We start from the raw sequence: 5,746 nt of genomic DNA, 5'->3' as shown, positions 1-5,746 counted from the left end.
GTATACGTATATATCTAAAGTTTTGGAATTTCTATTCTGTTTCATTGATTTGTCTATCTTTGCACCAGTAATACACTGACTTAATTACTGAAGCTTTGTAAATCTTGATATCTGCTAGAGCAAATCCTCCTAAATTTGTCCATACTGTACTTGTCACACTCTAATGTGATTCCCTGTTTACTGGTGTGAAAGAGGAGTCAAAATTTACATGCCAAGATTCAAATGTGCAAAAATCTTAATTTAACATGTTTTCTAAAACCGATCTTCTTTTGTGTTAAAGCTCTCCATTCCTACTGTAAGTCTGTTGCTGTTTTTCAATTTTTTTTTTTTGCTTTTCCATTTTCTTCTCTAGTAGCTTGTTAGTTGTGCGATATTTTATGATTTTACTGGTTTCCTTAGCGATAAAATATGCATCCACAAGTCTAATATAAATTGTGTTTTTACCGTCTTCAGGCAATGCAGTGATCTTAGAACACCTTCATTTCATTGCTTCTCTTGTTTTGCATTTTGGTGTATATTTTAATTTATATTTTAAATCCCACTAAAAATTGTTATTATTGTAGTTGTTTTCTACAGCCAATATTCGTTTAGGTTTACCTGAAAATTCAACCTTTCTGGTTCTTATTTTTTTCCTGCGATTCTGTGATTCCATCAGAGATTATGTTCTTCTTCCTGAATAACTCCCTTTAGTATTTTCTTAGTGTAGCGTTCCTGGTGACAGATTTTCTCTGATTTTGGTGTCTGAAAATGAACTTATCTCAGCTTCAATTTTGGAAGACATTTTATTGAGTATAGAATTCTAAGTTGATTGTTATGTTCTTGCAGAATTATGAAGATACCAGTCTGTTGACTTCTGGCTACTTTGTTTCTGTTGAGAAGTCAACTGTTTGTCTTACTGTTGCTTCTTTTAATATATGTCCCCCCGATCCCAAGTTTTTAAGATTTATGTTTGTGTTTGGTTTTCAGCAGTTTTACTTTGATGTGCAATGTGTATGCATGTTTTATCCTTCTTGGGGTACCCAGAGCCTTTTGAATCTATAGCTTGATTTCTTTAATCCGTTTTGGACAATTCTCAACAATTATCTCTTAAAATTTATTTCTGACCTATTCTTTCTCCTCTCCTGCTGGGATGTTACATATTTTTCATCACATCTCATTTGTCTCCTTGGCCCTTTTCTGTATTTTCTATCCTTTTGATTCTGTCCTTCAGTTGGACATTCTTTTTTCTATCTAACAGCTCACTAATCTTTTTAATCTGCCATTAAACTTTCCCACTACATTTTTAATTTTAAATATTGTAGTTTTAGTTACAAATTTAACATTTTTATACTTTCCAATTTCTGCCCAAATCCTCTCTCTTGTTATTTAAGTCCGTGGACATATCATGGTTATTTAAAAGTCTGCTGCTAGTCACTCCCAAATCTGGATATACTGTGAGTTTATTTCTATTGTCCTTTTTCTTCTTCATTTTTAGTCAGATTTTGTTGTCTTGCAAACCTTGTTGTTGTTGCTCAACGTCACATATGAAAATAGTAGCAATCCACTGAGATTCTGAAAAGCGCTACATTCAGAGATTTGCTTTTACTTCTCACAGACATTAGGATAAGAGCAATTCACTCTCATTCATTCAAGGATTCAGTATGACTTCAGTTAATGCGAGTTCCGGCATGTTTTCTGTTTATCATACTCCCAGGGTGTAGCCCTTTGAGATTTCAACCAAAAGCTTGGAGTTTTTATCAAGACCTTTCCTCTTAGATGACTTCTAAACTCCCCCAAATTCTTGTTGCCTGCATTGCTTTCTAATGCCATCAAGCAGTTCTGTTTTTAAAAAATATTTTTTCAGATTTGCTAAATGATGTCAGTGGAAGGGTTAGTCCAAGACTAGCCTAGTTGGCCATTGGTGGAAGTGGAATCTTTAGCCCCATTTTCATGAGTGATGCCAAATAGGCTGGGGACATTAAAAGGCCAAACTTCCATGCAATTCCCCATGAGGAAAGATCCCTGCTGAATTCTTCCTTGAAAGTAAGTCACGAATCTTGCTTTTCATCGCTGTTGAAATGTACATACCCACTCAGCAAGCTGACTGATTATTTTTGCTTCCCTTCTCTTGAGAGTGACTGGATTATCGTGCCATTCCTTACCTCTGTCCCTTGCCCCTGCTACCACAAGCACGCTTTTTGCATGATCTTGCTTTTCTGGACCTAACTCCCAGGTGGTATGGAGGGGCATGGGCCTGCACCTGTGGATGCAAGATCTCTCACCTTCCAGTCACTATGAGGGCCAGTGTGAGAGCATCATAGAGAGCCTCAGAAAATCATGGCCTGGGATCGATTTAAAAATACTTATAACACAGACTTTCTGGTTACTAATGTGATAAAGGTCTGTGTGTTTTATATAGAATAATACAGGTGGCTTGTGAACACACTTTTTATCGCTAAGAATTCTGTTTATGAAACCGGTGGAAGAATCTTCCTAAGACACGGGGGTCACTGCTGGGGCTCACACCTCCCAGCATGCATTGCCCTCTGGTTGCCCTGCCACACTTCTCTGCAGCACAGCCTCTGCAGCACCCTAGGGGCTTCTGGGAAGTTTGCCTCCCTTTATAAATCAAGGTACAAAATTGACTCGGGTCATGGAAATCTAATTTATCTTCAGACAAAACTTGGAACCAGATACAGATATCTGTTTAGGCTCCTTCAAGTGTTCACTTCAAAGGCATTTTTCATCAGACTCCACGCCCACCCCTCCCCAGTAGGTCACCCCAGAGACAACCGACTGGTGTCTGGACAGCCCTGGCCAGATCCTCGTCTGTGTTTAGATGTCAACTGGCATGTCTACAGACAGGTAACCTATCCAACATAAAGAATACAGTGGAAAATGAAGTATGAACAGAAAGAAAGTCCAAGAACTTGTTCTGTGTCTGCAATTAAGGCAAAACCTATGAAAGAGAAAGCTTTTTTATAGAGTTAATCACATATGCAACTCTAAGCCACAGTGATGATAACACAGGCACGTGTGTATGTGCCTGCATGCTTGCATGCATGCATGGATGTATGAGAAAAGACTATTTAGCAAACTTTCCCACACAGGAAAGACAAAAGTGGGAGCAATTCTGTGTGCTGTTCGGTAATTTGACTTGACGGGCATCTCCAGTGGGCGATTTGGTCCTGGAGTGGCGTAATTCTCAGTAACACCAAACAACCTTAGATTGATAATGCACATCCTGCATATTGAGGCAACCTCAATCCTGGAAAGAAATGCAGATGACCTTCGATTGGGAAATTAGACCTTTTCCAAACGCTCTTTGGCACAGAAGGATGGAATCTTGCAGTGCGAGAGCAGAAAGAAATCTTGGGGATCATCTCATCTATCCCCTCATTTTCCAGATAAAATACAGATTTAGAGAGTTGAAGTAACTTTCTCAAGGTTGCACAGTGCAGCAGTGGCAGATGAAGGCTTGGAAACCAGCCTCCGAATTTCGGGTAACCCCTTCAGGTTGTCCATAGCAGTGGGGGAAAAAAGTTGAAAATGATAAATGATTAAAAAAACTTTCACAAATCCTCAAATCACAAATAAGTGGCTTGGAAATACAAAACTCTAAACCAGTGATTGGACCCCGTTATTGGTATCAGAAGCCATAATGACGTTTCTTCCCTTTTTAATTTTTTAAATGTTTAAAATTTTTACATGTTGAAAAGATTTTTATTAAAATATAGCTAACATACAATATTGTGTTAGTTTCAGGTAAACACCATAGTTATTCAACATTATGATGTCTCTTTCTCATAGGAACAGATGAGAGTAATGGGGCGTGACCACTGTCCTCGGGCCAGCCACACTGACTCCTGTTGGCCCCTGTCACTTTCTGATGGTCCTGCCTTTAGTCACTCTCCCATTTGGGGAGACACCTCCAAAGGTGGGTATTAGAGTGAGCAGAAGCTAAGAAGGCCAGGAACATTCTTTTCCCATCTCTTGGCAGCTAAAGTTGGGGGACCTGTGCTGTCACTTTGGCCATTTGGATGCTCCTGCCTGGGACTTTGCATCCGGAGCGGCGACGCCCAGATGGGGCGATATGCACGGAGCGGCAGCGTCTCCCGCTGGCAGTGGTGGTGCCGATGTTCTCTTCTTTTGCTTCCTCCCTGTATTCTGAGGCTGGCTCTTCAGCTTCCCATCAGTCCCCTTGCGCGACAATGTCCTTGAAAAATAAATCCCCTTTCTGCTTCATTTTTGGTCTCCCTTGGCTTGTATACAAGGACCTCGATACAAGGACCTTGATGGATGCATTTGGAGGAGCATGAATGTCCTACACAAGTCCCGGCACGTAGTGCTCTTGTTGGCTCTCTGTTATGTATGTCTCGCTATAAAGATTAAAGAGGTACTTGTCTTTGATGTCCAAATAAAATCAAATTGGAGGTTATAATGAATTTTCACCAGGGTCAGCAGCCCTGCCCCCAGGAAAGGAATTTTAAAGGTCAGCTGGTCACCCAGTGGAGCCTGCAGAAACTTGTGTGTAAGGCACAAGCACCCCTTCTGTCATTTGCCTCCATTCACAGAATGAGCAATTCTGGGATTACTTACACAATCGAAGAGACCCACCTCCAGGCAGGGGAATAGTGCAGCTCCGAGTGGCACATGGGAGGGGCTTAAGCCATTCTTCACTCTGTAATTTCCATCAGGTCTCAGGCCTGTGTGTGTGGATAACATAGGTATTGTAGGAAATCAGCCAGATGGTGCCCTCTTTTCCATCAGGGAACAGTATAGGGTTGGACCTCCCAATGGGAGAGAACGATCAGCATTTGGACATCTGCCACCGAGAGGGAGCTGTCTACCTGCAGTGCGACCTTACCCTTCTCCTGCCTCTTTCCTCTCTGTTGGCCCCCAGAAGAGCCAGGTGCAGCAGCCGGTGGGTGTTTGAGGATGTGGGGCAAAGAGTGAAACGTGACTGTTACAGACTGAATGCTTGTGTCCCCCCCAAACCCTCCCCCTACGTGATGGTATTAGAAGGTGGGATTCTTGAGGGGTCACTAGGATTGGATGAGATCGTGAGGGTGGGGCCCTCACGAATGGGATTAGTGCTCGTGGAACAGTCACGAGAGAGCTTGCTTCTTCTCTCTGCTCTCTGCCACGTGAGGCCCCAGCAAGAAGATACCATCTGCCACCCAGACGAGAGCTCTCACCAGAACCCGGCCATCCTGCCACCCTGATCTCCGACTTCCAGCCTCCAGAGCTGTGGGAAACAAATTTCTGTTGTTTATAAGCCGCCCAGTCCGCAGTATGTTGTTTAAGCAGCTGAATGGACTAAAAGAGCCCCTGTTCCCGTCCCCACTGCAGGAGCCTGAGCTCAGGACAGGCCTGAGCTGCATGAAGGAGCACGGGAAGGGAATGCAGTGATGGGTGAGAGATGGCAGTTTTGATGTTGGAGTGGGCCGGACTGTTTAGATAACTGAAAATGAGACTTGTATTGAACTGGACCAGAAAATATATGTGATCTTATCAAAATGGAGTCGGAGAAGGGAGACCAAGCAGAGTGGGGGTGAAGGGACGTGGTCAGGAGAAAATGACACCCCTTCTTTCTGGCACCCTACCGTGTCCGGCTTTTTCAATAGAGTGCAGCAAACTTCATGTGAAGTCACAATGCAAATGCAGCGTCAGGCTTGCCCCACTGCCCACCAGACTTCTACACCCCATGTCCTTCCTCAGTAGAACTTCTGGGACCACCACAGCTTCCCCTCCGTCTTTCCCTAAC

Source organism: Pteropus vampyrus, unplaced genomic scaffold, assembly GCF_000151845.1.
Source record: "Pteropus vampyrus isolate Shadow unplaced genomic scaffold, Pvam_2.0 Scaffold3, whole genome shotgun sequence".
Classification (NCBI taxonomy): Eukaryota; Metazoa; Chordata; class Mammalia; order Chiroptera; family Pteropodidae; genus Pteropus; species Pteropus vampyrus.
Note: the sequence above shows the minus strand (reverse complement) of the source record.